Genomic DNA, 19,958 nt, shown 5'->3' on the forward strand with positions numbered 1-19,958 from the left:
TGTTTGGATTTTGTAGCGAAGCGTGTGATCAAGATTTCGACTGGCAAAGAGAGAGAGAGAAAAAAAAGAGAGAGAGAGACAGAGAGGAGGGGCTTCCCATATTTTCACAGAGCCTACTCCACTCAATAATGTAATACGGCATCGGGTTCCCAACTGATTTGGCCATCGGTTCTCCTTCTCCGTGTTATCTGGGTCAATAGCGCCCCCATAATGCCCCATTGCATATGGAAATATGGAATCAAAGGGGGTACCCCAGGATGAAAATAATTACATATAAATAAATGGGGTAAAATTCAGGATGCAAATTACGGGATATTTCATCAAAATCGGGTAACGAATAACACTTGAATTTTTAAGTTCAGAAACATTTTTGGAAAACAGTTACGTGCACGTCGTCATGAATATTGATGAGGTTGGCTGATGATGTCACATCCCAACTTTCCTTTTCCTTTTTTTATTATTTCAATTTTCATACATATATGAATATGTCTCTCTTATAATAAAACAGCCATGAGTATCTAATGCATTAAATCATACGTTTGATATTCGTTATCCGATTTTGATCATATTTTCAGTGTCTGATTTTACTTCATCTGTTCAAATCATATCATTTTCAGCCTGGAGTACCATTTTAACTTGATCAGATCATGGACCAACTAGCAGGTCCACAATCAGATCATCCACTGAAAGAGCATCTGTGTTGAGGTAGCACCTGTAGTCCAAGCTACACGAGGGAGAAGTTCGAGGTTCGAGCCCTGGTCACGCCCTTCGATTGGTAACGTTAAAGGTCGGTTCCAGAGGTTAATACTAAATAATAGTCTAATCTGATTGATACAGGTCTGTAAAACTCGATTAGGCCTACACAATTAGTATACCCCTTCATCATTCAACTTCATCTTCCAACGTCATTAAAGCACCGATATTTGCAATGAAATTTCGATGGAAAAGACAAAGTAGGTCAGACTTCCCTTTAAGAACTCACATTGCGTTCACATGCGGAAATACGACCCATGTCTACAGGGAGAAGTGTGGTTCCACTTGGGGATGGACGTACATGTCCGCGGACGAGTCAACGGCATGACGTTTCATTTGCTCAAAGATCCTGTTCAGATTGTGGTTTAGATCATAATAAGTACCGTTTATCGGAATCATGCTCGCGGGGCCGTAATCAAAGAAGTCAGATCAAGAAATGGAAATAGCAGCAAGTGAATGAGTAATCGAACTCCGAAATGAAATGAAGAGAAACGGATCTTGATTAACGAGGTTGAAGAGTCGAGGAAACTCACAGGGGTGTAATCAGCTCACGATCCGAGCTTCGCGATCGTTAGTTCATTCTGCTAACTGGGCTGGGCAGACTGATTCAGAATTTCAGATTATGCAAAATGCATCCGTTTTGCATTAGGCAGTAACTCTGAGGGTCATTTTCGTAACACCGTTGCCATCGACGTCTCATCAATTAGAGAGAATTCCATTTTTACTATGGACGTACCACCTAGAACCATGATTGTGCGAATCCAATATCATACGTGTCAACAAACTAAAGAGCATGACAGCAAACATACTGAAATCAGAAGATAGCAATTACATGTAGAAAAACGAGCCCTCTGAACGATTCACAAAGAGGGGTACGCCCTCCCCTTTCGCCTCGAACGCAGGGGGCGCGCTGTGATCAGTATTCCCCTGTGGATATTCGTCATGTTTTAGGCATGTCACGAAGTATTTCCAAACAGGATAGTGGCACCGACGTCCTTGGGTTCTCGTTGAACTTCTCTCCATAAATCGTGATAATGATCGAACCGATATACCGAGGGAGGAAGAGCGGATAACAAAATAAGGACGTGGAAGGTTCCAAAAAATTAGCGGGATAGAGAGGAATGGATCAACATGTCACTCAGTAAAACATTCCCTTTATCGATTAAAATGGAAATAAATTGGAGGTGCTTTTACTAATGACAGGGGTAAAGGGTTGTTAAACCTCCACCGAAAATTGAACAATCAAACCCTGTTACCTAAGTCATATCTATGATATGCAATGGGTGTGTTTATCATCATCATAATCATATTAATAACTATAGTAATGTTTGGGAAATTTGAGAAATTAGATAAATTAGCACAGTAGACATAAACTTTAATTCACTTCACTTCACCTCCCTTCATATTCCTCCGTCAGCATAGCAACCAGCAAAGGCAAACATGCTAACTCCTGATATCCAAATTCGTCATTTTGCTAGGTTATTCCCATTTATATTTGTTCATCTCACGAGTATACATCATGAACCTTTCGGCAGAACTGAATACGAACCTTAGTCACATTATGATTCCGACTATCATAATTGGTATCATCATAAGTGTCCGTATACTAGTACTCTGTAATAATGAACCTGGTCAATTCGTGCTGATCATATTAGATTGGACGTCTTCTGTTGATAATCTAAGCTTCGACTACCTTTCAGTATAACTTCATCCCCCCCCCAAAAAAAAACCACCAAAACAAAACCCGTCTTGTCAGTCCACAAACATCTTCAGACATATTGGTAGACCACCATCTTTAAGTTAACCGGGAACCTACCACAAACTAGAACTATATAGAGACAATGAAAATATCAAGTTTCTTGAGAAGACAAAACATGAAAATGCCGTTTATAACCAGTTTCATGTTTTCTTTGCTCTCTGACTGGCGTCGTCTTCGGCTCTGTTTCTCTGCCTGACAACCGTGGCATTTCGACACCCTCGTCGAGGTTCCGTCTTGTGGGTCCTTGTTCCGTTTTTGGAGACCTTTCATCAGCCGTATCTGTTGCTAGAGGAAGGATGTACTTCAAGGGTTTTCTCCAAGCGGGGAGTTACATGGTTAACAAGATCTGACGATATATCGGCAGTCTAATCTCCAGTGCCACCTCAGCGTCGGACTCAGCGCATTGCTCCAAAAAAGTGATGCCCTAGCTACTGACGCAGTACACTTTCCGGCGTTAAAGTGATTGGTTAACATTGGTTTGACTTTTAAAAAATCTGAGCTAGAAGGTCACACTTGTCACCCGTGTCTGTGATATGTTACAAAAATGAAGCCCAGAAAAAATTGCGTTCGAAAATAATTATTTAGTGCTTCAAAAATTGAAATATAAAGTGACCGAAAACACCATTTTAATTTCATCCCATACACTTATGTGTACTATTTAGGTGTCTATGAGATGTCTATTTACAAAATCGGAGTTTGCCTTGTAGTTTTAGCTTTTCATTCTCAATAATGGTTGTTTTCAGGGTTTATTAGTTCTAATACACGCACTTGTACACATGTTTCATCTTGGTTTGAGAATTTTTTAAATCGGCTGCTCACAAAGTTAAACAATACCTTTAACTAGGATGAAGAGGAAGGGATGTATAAAGATAAAATCTAAGAAGGCGATGGGAGAAGGAAAGGAGAGGGGGGGATATCAAATAACCAAGCATACATTTCTTAACACAAGCCTCGATTAGACGTGGGATCATGGTCGGAGTGAAATTCTACTATGCATTGATTGAAATTTCAGATATTTCTCCTTTCACGACCAAGGCAAAGGCTGTTTGGTCAGAGGAAAGGTCGGAGTAGTGCCGGTCTGGACAGAGTTGCTCCGACCTTCCTCCGACCAAGATACTCCTACTTTGGATATAAGCTTTGAGAAAAGACACGATTGAGTTGTGGAAGTAGGAGAGAGATGATATTGGTAAAATGGAAGGGAATTATGAAACAGCATTTTCTTGCTTGACCGTTTTAAGGATTGACAATTCGATATTGGGGCAAGATCGGCGGAGAGGACAGGGTTGAAAGGCCAAATCGAGGTCGTACCTCTTCATCGGTTTTATATTTATAGCCCTGTCGATAGAATGGGATGTTTGTTCGGATAACACCTTGACTGAAAGATGCAAATTGATATATCCGTTAACTCTCCCTATACTACAAATTCCGAAAGTAGGGGGGGGGGATACCAATTTGAAAAAAAAATGGTCTCGTTCTTTAATTATTCTGATAAGAACAGATGAATGAATCAGGCATTTCTTTCTATTTGCTTGACTTATAAGTGTTACGTACTAGTACGTTTAATCAGTTTTTTTCCCGATCACGCATTCAGCGAGGCATGCCTCGACGTCGAACTTTAAATCAATTACAAAACGAGCGCACGGGACCATCACCCTAAATCACGAAACGACGGTTCGCGAATGCAGGGAAAGCAATACCGTTCAAGATGTTGGGATGGATGAATTATGGAGCAGTCGGCCAGAAAACTATCCGGCGATCTTTAAATTAAACACGAAGCTGCCTTCTGGCCGAGGCCCGATGTTGGTTTCCTTGTCATCGGTTTGGTATGGCGGGGGTATAAACTATCAGGTCCAAGGAGGCGCCGTTGAATTAATGCTTGCGTGCTGGAAGTGATCCGGGTCGGAGATAGCCTGGGCACGAAACAAATATCACTACGGGGATGGCAGGGTTTCTGGCATACGTTATGGGAGGGATATCGACGTAGGGAGGGGTGGGGGAGGGGATAGATGTGCGTGTGAGTGTGGTGTGTGTATGGCGAGTATATGGGAATGTGTGGACGAGTGTGTGAGAGATAAGTTGCGGGGTGTGGGTATATATGCTGTGGGGTGGGGCGACTACATGCTTAAATGATTCGCATCGGAAAGTTCTTTCCTCACTTGATTGACCCAGGGAGCTAAAGTTGTATGCGCATAGACGCATACACTGGATAGTGACGAAAGTGAGGACTGTGATATGAGGATACTATCCTGGTGTGAGTTACCATAGCATTGGAGGAGATGATGAATTATTGATGAATATCGCAAATAAAGATATCGATGATACACATAAAATCACACCATTCAAAACCATTTCAACGGTAAAATATACGAAGAGAATAACAATACATTTTACGATCTTGAGCGCTAAGAAAAGACGTCAAATGCTAAGAAAAGACGTCAAAATAATTTGACTTATAATACAATGAAACAGAAATAAGGACCAGTTGATTGTATTCCATTATTCGATGAAGGAGGTAACGATTTGACCCTTCTCACAGAACTACGTTTTACTGTCATCATATAAAGAGGTTGAAACATACATTTCGAGAGAAACTTTACCTCCACCGCTGTCGTTGTAATGGTGTCCCATTTGACTAGCTTAAATCCTCAAAACAGATCAAAGAATCAAATAATACAGGAAAGGGAATAACGGAAACAAGGGGGCGGTCGACAACCCGATATTTTGTCCGAAATGGCGCACCGGCTTAAAGCCGACAAGGCTCATCCTCACTGCCTGTAATCACTCATACGATAGATCATCTTGAGTTCTAACCTTCCTGTACAGATACTGTGGTAGTTAAAATGAGGTCGTCAAACTAACCTAGATTTATTCTAACTTTCATAACGGTGACGAACAGCATTGTTGGGTCCATCATATGAAATGATGGCCAACCGTGCATTTCGGAAACGAAATCGGGCCGTCACGACGAGTTACAAAAGATATGAAGGAAGATGACGTGATTGATTCGGTGACAAATTCTTACCAAACTGCGGATGAACCGGCACGTTATGTGTCCAGCGACAACTTCCATGCAAATCATTTTGACTTTCACATGTATATCTTTTCAATCTACAATAATGTAAGATCATGATATACAATTCCATGCTGCACGTAAAACGCAACGTTGTCACGAATAAAAGTCTGACCTTAATCTGATTCAATGACGTTTAGTCCCGTGACGATGCTCCAGCTGCACACTAAACCTAGTCTGAAACCGAAAACGTTTCTTTAACTTCGTATACCCTACACCAATCCTTATTCTATAAAGTCGAATCAGTTTGAATGACCTCATCACAACTATCTCATCACAAACCAAATAATAACCTTCCGATTATTTTATCTTCCGAAAAAAAATAAGGAAAGACAAATTTACGACGGAACGAAAGTAAGATCCCCAATACGGATGCACGGGTCGTCGAACGTATAGTTCTTGGAACAATAAAAACTGAATGTCAATTCTTTGGCATGCATAAACAATTTTCCTGCTTTGAAATAAAGGTCCATGAAGCCAAACAGAAAAGTGTGCAACATAAGGAAAGTCACACAGCAAGTTAAGATTAACTGAAAGTTTCAAATACGTAATTAGTCACGATGGTTCGTGATAGTTGGAGGTCTTCCACTGCTGTACGTCGTTCGACAGTGAAATGTATGAGGCAGTGGGAACAACCCTACATAAAGGCGGGAGATGCCAGCATCTACCTCGACGTGAAATTGTTCTTCATTACGTGAAGTAGGATGGAGAGGCACGATCCTCGGTGATTAAATGGCGCGCGGCGTGACTCGGGCCGTAATCAAACTTCCCCGACGACGACGTGGAATATGGGGGGGGGGGGGAGCAACAACGAACAAAGATGAGTGGAGAGAAGGCAATAATCAGGAGGAGGTGGAAGAATGGGGGCAGTAAAAAGTTTTAAACGCTGACAACTCAATATACGATCACTACTGATGGGGTCTTTGGAGCCATATTTTTTTGGGTGTTCTTATTGATTTGTAAACACTTGGATGTTGTTAACCTTTATTTACGTAAAAAAAAACACACCCATGATAACTTTATAAATATGATTGCGAGGGTGTGGGTGATAAACGCAGAAGTGAATATCATGTGACATGTTCTTCGAAACTTGTCTGCAGCAAGCATTTTGATGAACGATTGAGACAACGCAATGTGAGTAAAAAGAAGCAGATAAGTAGGAGTTTGTAATCAAGTACGAGTAAGAGATGGCGAAAGAGAGGGTGAGCCGGGGGGGGGGGGTATTCTACTTGGAATATCAAGAAAAACGTTCGTATATATATACATCGTGACATCGGGTACGTTCAAACTGAGCAATATACACTGATCAAATCAAAACAAAAGCTATTATGTCTCAAGTCTTTCTTTCCACCAGAATGTCACACTGGCATACAATCTTAAGGAAATTACATTTCCAAGTTATCCTTGAAACATACAAGTAACGCAGGGGCCTCAACAAGGAACGTTTACATGTAAACATTCACGAGAAAAAGATGATAGAAGACAAAAAATCAATGTAAATTTCATCTCCAACCAAACGTGACAAGCGTCTTTTCCTCGAAGATTGATGAAACACATCGCGACGTCTTGGACGCGCGGTGCATGACCGGATAAACCAGTCTATTTTTGGCTCGTTTAATGCGATATCGAAAATGCTGAGGGAGCACCTCGGTCTATCGGTAATTCCATTGCCAAGATTTGCGTATATTCCCCCCTCTAACATATCGTGCGTATATAGACGTGTTTTTTAAATCCTGTCATGTGTCGTGCAACGATGATAAACGTAACCCTTTAACCAACACGGTGCTACGATAAACATGTTGTTGGATATTTTGTGAGACGCAGTACCATTAACTCAATTCCTGTCACGACCAAATTCGATTTTACTCCTTCAAAGTGGCCGCTGCCGAACGAGTCTATCTGCAAATATATGGCGGAGTTCGAAGCCAGGGGGAGACGTAGGATGATTTCATTATCATTCGCATGTTTTTACTTTACTGAAATCACGATACATGGGGGAAATGTAAACTGTGATGAGTGTAAATCGGAATAAGTAAATGTTGGATCGCGTCTCCTTCCTTCGTGTATCTTAATCGGTGTTTGGGAAGCTAGGGGACTGAAAGGGAAGAATATTGAATAAAGCATTCCAAGTACTTGATGTATTAGCAACCCATGTTATTTTATAGGCAAAAGATTTAAATGTAACAGGGTAGTCTAATTGTCCTGCTGGTAACTCGTAATTATTAATAATTATGAGAGCCTATGGGGGCATATGGCAGAACATCGAATACGTTGAATGCGAAAAAAGATGATCATTCTTATTCATTGCATATTCCAGGTAAAATGATAAATCAATTTAGAATGCATAATTACTGTGACGAATGTACCAACACATCGACACGATCCCAGCAACCAAATTAACCAAAATTACAGCAAATCTACTCGGTTTTTTTTTCCTTAAATAACACTCGTCATGTGAAGTAGACTGGAATTATTTTGTATCCGTCTTCCTAGACAGAAATAAAAATTTGAGCGAGCGACTGTACAATTTGATTCAAACACAATTGTGTTTTCAATTCTATTCTGCCTGTGATGTGCATATTTAGAATGCCATCATGACTTTCAAATATTTAATCATTTGTCAGCATGTTATTTAATGCATAAACAAAAACTCAACTTTTTATGGAGTGGACTTGACCTGTAAAATTAAAGAAAATAACATTTTTCTTCACTCAATGTAAAAGTAAGCAATACTATCATTTGTTTTGGTTGCTATGTCGGGGACCAATACCCTACCATGATTATTCCTTAAAAGGGTAAAAATTTATTTCTCTGGTGGGATTCATTCATCACTGAGAATTTAAGCGTATCATCAATGAGCAAACTCAGAGAGGGCAGCCTGGAAATGTCGTCAAAACGTGCGAGGGAAAAAATGAATAATACTTTACTGGATCACACTGTCACAGGGCCGGCAAAGACATCATGGTTTACGAAAACTTGTCCGACTCTTCTAAGGAAAAAATGCTTTACTTGCAGAGAGGAGCTAAATTACCCGATTCATTTATGAGCGAAGGTACCGTCAGACAGGTAAATTTTCCCCGATATTTTTATGTCCGTTGAAAATAGTAAACATAGGAGAGAGTGAGAGAGAGAGAATAGGAGGGGGGGGGTAAAACATGAAAGAAGTGTCGTAACTATCAGTTAACTATCAGTTCATATACGACGGGACTAACATGGCTTGAGAACAGCCTCATTAACTATGGGTTAAAAACATGCCGCTCTTTCAGAGTTACAGTATTCTCAATCACTAGCGCGCTATTTCGCATGGTCGCACACACACACACACACACACACACACACACACACCCTCACACACAATTACTTTAGTACCAGAGTTTACTTAATCAATGCATTTTAAAGATATTTTTAATTTGTATAATTGTTATGAACGATTATTTTGGTGTAATTTCTATGTGAATATTCTTAATTCTTGTAAGTATTGAATCATAATCCTTGTAAATGTAGATATTTTGAGACTTCATGTGCAATTCCATGTAGATAAAATGCAATTCTCTGCATGAATTGCTGTACCACTTATCGACTCCAGAACCTGTATGTATGTAGTCTGGCGCCTTGGACTTGCTAGACCACTTGGACACAGCACCTCCATGACACACACAAACACATACGAGCTCACACACGCTCGCGCACATGCACGCACCCACATACTGAAATACACAAATATCACAATCAAATGCATTCATCCATTCACATCCCCAACATACGCACAGTCGCACTGGCACACACACACACCCACACGCATATTTCACACACACACACACACCCTTCCCTTCCACACCCCTAACACGCAGTCATGCACTTTCTTTCATATTCTCTTCCTTTTATAATTTTCACGCTACTTCTCCCTCCATTCCTCTCCCCACCTTCATAGCGCCGTTATCCAATTATTCATTAGATAAGCTCTGCTGGCTCTGCGTCGAATCGTGACACCTTTCGCGCGCTCTCAGTTCGTGAACTTAAAGGGACTCTTCAAATAAAAGTCTCGAAAATTACAAACGGCACCACTGGTCATATGAAATAAATAGACGTGCAAGATGAAACCCCTGCACGATCTACCTTAGATGTGGAAATGGTCATGTACAATTAGTATGACTCTCCAAATCTTTAAAAATATTGTTTAAGCTGTTACCAAATGCTATCATTCACCGAAACATTGATTTTCGCACGCATTGCTTTGAATATGAAAGATAAGCCATTGTTTGAAGAGGTTTTCTTAGAATAATAATAACTGCCAATTGGAATTACTCAAACCTCTTCAGCGAAGATACTTTTTGTCTGTTAAGTTAAAAAACACTCATAAAGTGGTAATCATAAAAAAATAGTCAGCCTCCATTCGATGATCATACAAGACAAGTCTGGCGCTCAATTTTATTGTGTTCTCTTTTTTTCATTTAAATGTTAATACAAGAAGAATCTTATCGCCTGCTCAGCGGCTTTTCTTCTTGCCCTCTTTCTACTCTATAACTTACCTCGCTTCAGTCAGTATTTCAATGGTGGATATACGATGAAGAGAATAGTGAAGGCACGCACAAATTTTGTTTGACCCCCACCCACCCCCTGAAAAATTACTGGGGGATATAATATACAATCGGGGGGGGGGGTACGCTTCGTGTTCGTCCGACCAATGCATTCGCAAGCAGCTCGCCAATTATCGGTTTCGTGAGTGAATTGTTGTGGGATGAAATTATTTGCACGATTCTCGCTCTCCATGGCGCCACAAACCCCTGCATTTATAATCGCATAAATTTATTGCAGTCTCTCGCTCTGCGTTGATTGGCCGACAGTCTCGTCGCAAAAGCACGCGCAATTAGTCTGCCATGAAGACCGCAGAATGGAAAAACAGAATAATCTAATAAATTTGAGAAAACAACAACCGCCTCATCTCCCCACGAACTAAGGGTTATCGTTCAGTCACTGCGTTGATGGATATACAAGGGACTTTGATCTGATAAAGTTTCTTCTTCTAAATAGAAAAGAATCCGCCATCATTTTTAACATAATAAAGTTTGATTCTTCTGTGACGTCTGCGACAATAAGGCTAGATAAACGTGCGTTGGGCAGGGAGACTTGAATTGCTAATGCAATATTCGTAAGATAAATTTTCTGGGGGATTTTGACTGCAGCCTCCAAAGACCAACTGCGATGGAAACAGCACGAAAGAACCAGAGAGAATATGAAGAAAGGTTCAAAAGAATATGACATGGATAGACAGATTGACACAGACATGAGAGAGAACAAGACGGACAGAAAATGAGAACAAGCTCAGTCCACAAAAAGAGCATCGGTTCCATACTTCATGACCGTTTGTTTTACCCGCAGATGTTTTATCGCTAAAAAAAGAATGGAAGACTTTTTGCCCCTTTTCTGTCTCCGGCTATAGCTGCAATCAATCAAATTACGAGTGATTATCGAACGGTTGGTATACACACAGCGGCATAATATCAAATAACCCGTGCGCTCCGCTGAAATAGGAACTTACGATCTACGACGCGCTATACTTGCCGCCCCAACGTACGATGGTCCATAAAATTTCCACTTCTTTCCTATTTTTCTTATTTTCTTTTCACTTTTCTTTTAACTAAGCTGTAAACTATTCAGTGACATCCATTGAACTACTTAAATATCGTCACACATTGCAAAAGATGGCGGTAAAAAAAATCGTGACACGATTCATTTTCACCTGGTTACACAGGTCACCTGACAGCGGTGTGGGGTCACGTGCCACATGCAAGTGTCCTGAACATATTTTAGTTTTTGCTTTATGTCGACGAAACTACATCAAGACCGATTAAAACTATATAATGTGTTATTCTGAAATGACATCATCAAGATCATTGGTCGGTTTGAAGTCAGTTTTGTTGATGCGTGTAATTGGGACAACATCAATTTGAATCCATTTACCATCGAGATACTTTTAGGCTGGCCAAAATTTAAAGTGGAATTGTTTGACAGGTCACAAATTTACACAGTTTATTTCAAGTCCGACCAGGGCCGTTTAACTTTGATGGCGAATACTGGCTGACCTATCTCCGAGATATCACCCGCATGCTCGCGCGGTCGGCGCCAGGTATATTTTGTGCAACCCACGTTTCAACGTCGTTGAAAAGCATTTGACCGGCCCAAATCGTGCGTCGCATACATTTTGGGTGGTTACTATGTAGTTACTTTGCTTAATTGCAATCGTCTTCTAATGATAAAACATTTTAGGGCCGAATCAGTATCCCAGGACAAGGAGTCCGCAAGACTCTCATTTTGTACCAAACAGTACTCTGTTCCATGTTGGAAATACAGAGAAAGATCCTTCCATTCTTTTATGCAAAACTCAAACACCATGCATTCAGTGCGTGAACATAAAAAAATGTCCATCCCACAAAAATACACACACCCCCACCCCCACACACATCCAAAACACAGAAACGCGCCCATGCACACGAGCACAGATTCTCCGGGCATTATGGCCATGTTAAATTTTCCTTATACATTTTTTTACCTGTCGTGCCAAGTGGTGAGGCATCCAGAGGTTCAGTTCAATTCTGAACTTCGTTTGGTTCCCCGTTCCCTCGGCCTCATCTTTATTTTCCACTTTTCCTTTCCTCTGCTCTCCTCTTTTATGCCTGGTTGTGAAACGATATAGCCGCTGTTTCGAGTTCTCGCTAAAATGCGTGCCGACATGGATTCTCCTCTTCATCTAGCAGCATCGCGTCCATGTTGACTTATTCCACGGCTCCGAGTGTTTGTGTTTGATTTCGCGGGAAAAATAGATCGCGGCGCTCAAGTCCCTGGCGGAAGTTTAAAGACCAGACGGGGGAGAGAGAGCCAGGAAAGAAAATAGGAGCGAGAAATGCACTTTGTACGAAGCGTTCTATTTCCTTTCCGTCACAAGATTCTTCAGTTATATCCCGAGTTATATGGAACGCAATTATGCGAACGTAACTGCCCTCGTTTTTACCTGGCTAGCTGAGCCAATAATTCATTTTAAATGAGCGCCAATCATCGACAATCAGTTGGGCTGATGGCAAATATTTATCACGACTGGGCTGTCCAAAAATGGAAAAAATACAAATAAAAAGAAAGCGCAGATAACCAGCTAGTATCCCGTGTAAAACACAAGTTACAGTGACATGTAATGATTGTTCTTTCATAATACTGATCCATATCTTCCTGATTATACTCCTTGTCTTAACGCAAAGAAATAAATTACTTCTAATGCAGAACGAAATTAGGAAACGCAGTTTAGCAATATAATCCAAATAAATTATGACATTACCAAACTACCAAGGTTTTTATTTTAGCCACTAAGAGTGATTATTCTATATTTCCAGGATATCTATGAAATTGTATTCCATCATGTTGTCATTTAATGCAATTGATTCCGAGCAAACTTGGCCGTCCATTCCCCTTTAGGAAGATTTTCATAAGGCATGAATATTGGACATAGGTCCATGCTGTCTGAAAACCTCATCTCCTTTCCCTCCCCATGCCTCCGTTTGCAGTTTCCCCTCGCGTCCTTTTAGGCCGTCGGTGTGCAAAGACTCGAATGGCTATTCAAAGATTAGCGAAATCTCGAGCACTTATTACGCCAAATTTTAAGACTTCAATAGCAACGGCCACATAAAGAGCAAGAGGAGAGAGAGGGAGGGAAACGGAGAGATAGAGAGAGAAGTAACAGAGGGAGGTGGGGAGAGAGGAGAAAACAGACATTCTCGCATTACATTGCCCCGCCAGTTCTTTACGAGGTGCGACATATAAAAGCGAATTGTAAAATGGGTGCGTGTCATCTCACCCTTTAACCAGGATAGAGGCATTAGTCATTCGCGGACCAGTTTTCCCAAGTAAATTTTGTTTTGACTGAAAGGTCCCTTTTTCTTAGATATTGTATTCCAAATCGTATTTTTTTTTAATTTATCACGGTTTCACCCTACGCATACGTGCTACGGTAACCGAGATAAATCATGAACTTGTGATACATAACGGTACGATAGTTATCTAACCTTAACTGCCTACCAAAATGAACTATTTAAGATGATATCCATATAAAATTCCACGCAAACTTGGTTTCATTTCTAAACATGGCAGCTCCAGCTCTTTGTTACAAGCACGTGCTTACAGAGAGACCTACACACGCATAGGAAATATTTAGATCATTGCCAAAACGGAGGAAAGTTACTTGGAAATAATGAAATGGCCACTAGGCTAAATTGTACCAGCAAAATATATAATCAAGCGTTCACTGGAGTTCATCATTGCGTGTTTCATACTGACTATCCATAAAAAGCATTTCAGTCGTATTATTTAGTTATCCCCCTTAGAATAATTTTATCTAGTTTCATAATCAAAGACTAAACTTCTTTTCTACAGTCAAAATTAAAATGTTTTTCGACAATCTTATTAGAAGATCATTTTAAGGGGTGGGTGTCTGTAATTCCCTTTCCAAAATCGCTTTTCTTCTGGTACTTTATGCGTGATGCATTAACGGATTACATCTTGATTTCCGACGCTCTAAGCTGTTAAGCTTGCGGATTAGCAGTTGGTAAGGACGAAAGAAGACACGCATATCTTATGGATCGGATACGAATTCGGCTCAGACGTGATAAATTTGTGAAACCGGGTTGTCGGCTGGCCAAACGCTCGGCAGGACGTGTCGCGCAATGCGCCGTGTTAAATCGTTTGCGCCGATAACCCACCAGCCGTCACTTATTTCCTCGGCACATTCAATAGGGCAGACATTCTCTTCCACACCCAACGCAGACAGAAAATGACCGCCTTGGATTGTGAGTGAATGTGGCAAACATGAGAACCATATATGTTTAGTTTCTTGCAGGAAACTCACAAAACAATATGGTTTTCTTTCTTTGAATCAGGTAAAAGGTCGTAAAGTAACTGAATCTGACGTATATGAATTCTATTAATCACCACGCCTCAATTACAATGTCAAGGGGGGGGGGGCTGCGCGTTCCCTCAAAACAAACGAAAAGCAACATTTGTTAAATTCATTACTATATCGGTGCAAATCTGCAGTTTATAATAATGAAGTCCACCCTGATGTCATGTTGGGTTTAAAAAAATAAAAGCTGCCTACCGATACTGATCGGGATTAAGTCTCATTTTGTGGAGGAGCCGTGGTGAAGTGGTTCTGACTCTCGCCTTGTATAAACAGAAGGTCATGTGTTCGAATCCCATCGCAGTCTGGCGTCCTTTGGCAAGGCGTCAATGCACACTTTGCCACTCTCGACCCAGATGCTAAAATTGTACCCGGTAGGACGTGAAAGTCTTTGTAGCTTGTCCAGTACTGTGTGCACCTCACTGGAGCCTGACTGGAATACTCCCCAGGGAATGGAGGATGTGCATACCTTGTGTGAGGGAATGACTGATTGAATCCAATGACTGGGGTAACTATAGTAAGCGCTTAGACACGTCGCTTCGATGTAATAACAATAATGTGCTTTCTGGTTCTCAGTTTGGTTTCCGCAGACAACATTCAACAACACATGCCCTCTTGTTATTCATCAATAAAATTGCCAGAGCTATTGACAGCAAGTTACACACTGCGGGTATTTTTCTGGACCTCTCCAAGGCCTTCGATACCATAAACCATGATATTTTGCTATACAAGTTGTCTCACTACGGAATTCGAGGAAAGGCCTTGGAGTGGTTCAGGGACTACCTTCATGATAGACAACAATATGTTTATATTAATGGTGTTGAATCAACCCCTCAAACCATTAGATGTGGAGTCCCACAAGGTTCATTATTAGGCCCGCTCCTCTTTATTTTATATATCAATGATTTACAGAATTCCTCTTCAGTGTTATTTTTTATTCTTTTTGCTGATGACTCCAATATTTTTTGCTCCCATCATAACCCCAATACTCTTTTAAATATCATTAATACTGAATTAACAGCTGTTTTTGATTGGATACAGGCCAATAAATTGTCCCTTAACGTTGATAAAACTAATTTTATGCTATTCAGCAACTCGGTGTCCACTTTACCCGGTCGTATACTTATAAATAATAAAAACATCTCCCAGGTTGATTCTACCAAATTTTTAGGTATATATATCGACAGTAAGCTAACATGGCGGGTACAGATTGATTCCTTATCTAAATTATTATCTCGTAACACTGGTGTGATAAACAAACTGAAACACTTTGTACCCTTTCATGTGTTGCGTATACTTTATTCTGCTCTAATCTTGCCCTACATCAATTACTGTATTCTAACATGGGGCAATAGCTCCAAAACCCTCTTGGATAAAATTAACATTGTCCAAAAGCGTGTCATAAGAATAATCAATAACGCTGGATTTCGTGCTCATACAAACAACCTTTTTTATAATTGCAAAATCTTGAAACTATCTGATTTATATTTGTACAATCTTGGTATATTTATGTTCGAACTTAAGAATGACAATTTACCAGATGCCTTTGCGCCATTATTTCAACGCAATTTCATTTTACATTCCCATTCAACTAGACAAGCTAATCATTACCACCTCCCACAAACCCGAACCGTTTTTGCAAATAGCACTTTTACAACAACAGGACCCAAATTCTGGAACAGCCTAGATAACGAACTGGTTGATAGCCCCTCTCTCAATTGTTTCAAACGCAAGCTTAAGTTATACCTCTTAGAGAGGTACAATGCTGGATCGTACTGATGACTGCAAATAATAATAATATTAATAATAATTATTATAATTATAATTATGTTTTTCTATTCTTTCTTTCTTATACTCTTTTATTTATCCCTTGACTCCCCCCTCCATCTTTTGGTCGTTTTCCAATTTCATTTTATCTTACTATTGTTATTCTTTTTCTACTTAATCATTTTCTGGTTACTTGATGCCTTTCGATATATTTTGTGTAAAACATTCAATGTAATAAATATGTATTCCATTTCCACATTTGTTCGCCCAAAGTAACAACTTATATTTTCTCCCAATGGGAGCCTAATTTTCTACAAGCTCTGCTTTTTATTTAGGCTCCTCACTTTTTTTACATTTTGTAGTGTACCTTATGTTCAAATACTTATGTTAGATATTTAATTTGATCTTTGATACACTATGTTTATGAATACATTTGTTATGTATATTATGTTATTTGTTTTAAAAGTGGAATCAATAAATGAAAAAAAAAAAAATTAAACGCTGTATAAAAGCGGATTATTATTATTTGTGACGTAACATTCAAGAAGCACCGTCAGAATCAGCGTTTTCAAACGTCGATTCAAATCGGCGATCGTAAACGTGGTTCTGGGAGTGCTGTTTATGCTTAACTTTTCAGAGGCGAAATCACGATCTCCAGCTGGCTTCGCATCGTAATTTTCGTTGAGCGGGAAAGCGAGGTCAAATTGGGCGCGCCCTTTTTCGAAAGTTTTTTTTTCCGAGTGTTGTTATGGGGAAGGTACGACGACTGTTTTATAAACATCGAACAATTTCCGATATTTTGCATGGAGCTTCTTGACATAGCCATATAATTTCCACCATGGTGAGGATAATAATGAGAAAAATAAACAATGATTATTAAAGTATACGTAATAAAATAATAAATATCTATTTGTTTATGCTACTGGGGCATCTGGCGATGTCTCCTCATTATATAACTCCTGTTCCAGGTTTTTCTTTTGTTGTAAATCCCTCAACATTCATCGCGATGACAAATTGGAAGAGTAATATTATTAATAGTTCTTAAATCAATTATCACACATGCAAATCAAGGGAGATGAGAGGTATATTTCGTGGAGGTAACATGCGACCATGGAGCAATGCGACTGTATTTGCCCGCGGATTTTTATCTCACCGGAAGCATGTACCAAATGACGTCATTTAAACACGTTTACGATCGTGGTTCTGTTTATATATTTACTTCCCCAGAAAACCTGATTCTGATCAAACGACGTTTACAAACGCACCTTTTTTGTGAGTTTACGATCGGCGTTTTGAAACGTCGTTTAAATGAAAGTAAGCATGGACGCAACCGTGTTTTGGACTAATCACGTACGGAAACGCTGATTCTGGCCTGAAAAGTGGAAGCATAAACACGGCCTTATAACTTCGTGAGAGGTAGGTAGCGGTTACCACAGTGTGCAACTGACAGTGTGTACCAAACAGAGGGACGAAAACAAAAACTGATGATTCTCATTCAACCGCCCACAAAGCGACTCGGCATGAGATATTGTCTGCCATATGCATCATCCCCGACGCAATATAGCGAGAAAGGGGTCGGTAAAGTATGTTAACGACTCTGCCTGCTCGTCTCGAGCTCTCTCTCTCTCCTACGCCCCGCATGCCGCGGCTCGCTGACGAGTCTCGTCCAATCGCTTTCAGTTTCAAGAAAGATTGCTGAAGAAAAACAACGCAGAAAAATGATTGAGAGAATGAAAGAGTGTGTGGGGAGGGAGAGGGAGAGAGAGAGAAAAGGGGGAGGCGCCCAACCGGGGTAATTGTATAAAATAGGGGAAACAGAGGAGGGAGAGACGAGGGAGAAAGAGGATGGAAATGGGAGAAACCGAAAACGAGAGAAAAAATATATCTGCGTCTCAACTTGCACGGAAGCTAGGGCCATAATTCGATTTCCCCCTCCTGCGCCAATTTATATCCTCGTTAATGACCGCGGTGGTTAGTCTGGTCATTCGAGACCTTTTGAATAATTCCCTCAACATGCTAGAAGATAGCAGGGATATGACAAACTGGGAAGGAAGGGAGGGTATCTACAATAGTGAGGATATAATAGGGGTTTACTCTATTGATTTCCTACATTTCTTGCCGTAAGACAAAAGTTCTAAGACGTTGGTGACTCGTGATTAATGTGTACGTTTCTTGGTGAATTCGTAACAAACGTTGATACTTGTCACTAAAATTTAAATTGTTGCATCTCTTGTTGTAAAGAGGGGCAAGAATACGGGTAGTGTTGACAACCGCCAACTAATGGTGACAAGTGTTTACATTCGTTATTCAACCGCTTCGTCTCTTGGTACAAGACAGACGTAGACAAGAATTGACGTTTGCCAATGACTCCATCTCTTGGCACACGACAAGCGTTAACACGCGTTGAAATTCGTCGTACCATGGCTCCGTCATTTGGCGCACGAAAAGCTAGACAAGCGTTAACACGCGTTGATATTCGGCCATACCATGCCTTCGTTTCATGACGCAAGACAGTCGTAACAAGCATTGATACTCGCATTTCAACGTCGAAGTCACATCAACGGAACTAACTCCACAATCCATTCCACTGTTTGCATATTCAGAAACCAGGTAATGTTGATAGTACCGTTTACTGAGTCACTTGCTTTGGGTCATCTTCGGCTTACACTATCCGCTGAGAAGCTCAAAAATATTTAGTAATTTTACTAAACCGATAGCGCCACCTACTGAGACGCATAATGGAATATTAACGCAGCCGAAATTCAGCCTGCGTCAGCATTTACTTCAACGGGAGCTAATAAGTTAAAATGGTTGATCAATGGATACACTTACTCATGGCCTACAGGTCCGCAAAATAAACCACGAAGCGATGAAAGTCATTCCCCTATCATAGTAAATAACTATAGGCCTACTGCTTTCCACCGATAAGGAAACTGAGATATATATTAATGAAAATTCACAATTGGTACATTATCCCAATTAAATAAATGTGCTCTGGTATACATGTAAGACAGATTTTCTTGTCCTTCGTGGGTGTCGGTAAATGCCGAAGAATGACGTATTACAATAAACTTCGACATATTCGAAACTGAGGAGTTAACCGGCTCGAACCATATTTTCATCCGCAAAAACAACAACACTATACACAAAACCACAAACCGCGGCAAAATTGCCACCACTCCAGAAAAAGAAACGATTCCCCCTTTCATTGAAGGGATTCTAGCCCTGTGACGTTGCCGAGTCTGCTGGCGTGAATAACAATAAATATAAAATATTCGTAATTTAGCAAATCAATGCGCACGATATCTTTCGCTTTCTTTCCACCAGGACGGTGGAGACGTAATCGTTTTTGAAACAAATAAGCGACAATAATAATTTCCCCCTTCTTGTTTGATATATTTTTTCCACAAACCAGGATTTCCAGTAGCTGAAAGGAGTTGTGGTTATGGTCTGATTATAAATACATATCCTTTTATATCTAAAGAAGATCACGTCAATGTATATAACCATGATAACCATGGACCTACTACTCTAACAGAGTAGTAGGTTCACCATGTTCATGGTATAACACAATACCATTTGTTTAGTATATGAGGTCAGATGGATATGGCGTATAAATTACGAATGTATTTTTTCTTTCTTTTTTTGTGGGGGGGGGGGGGGGCAGT

This window comes from Lytechinus pictus, chromosome 18, assembly GCF_037042905.1.
Source record: "Lytechinus pictus isolate F3 Inbred chromosome 18, Lp3.0, whole genome shotgun sequence".
In the NCBI taxonomy this organism is placed as follows: Eukaryota; Metazoa; Echinodermata; class Echinoidea; order Temnopleuroida; family Toxopneustidae; genus Lytechinus; species Lytechinus pictus.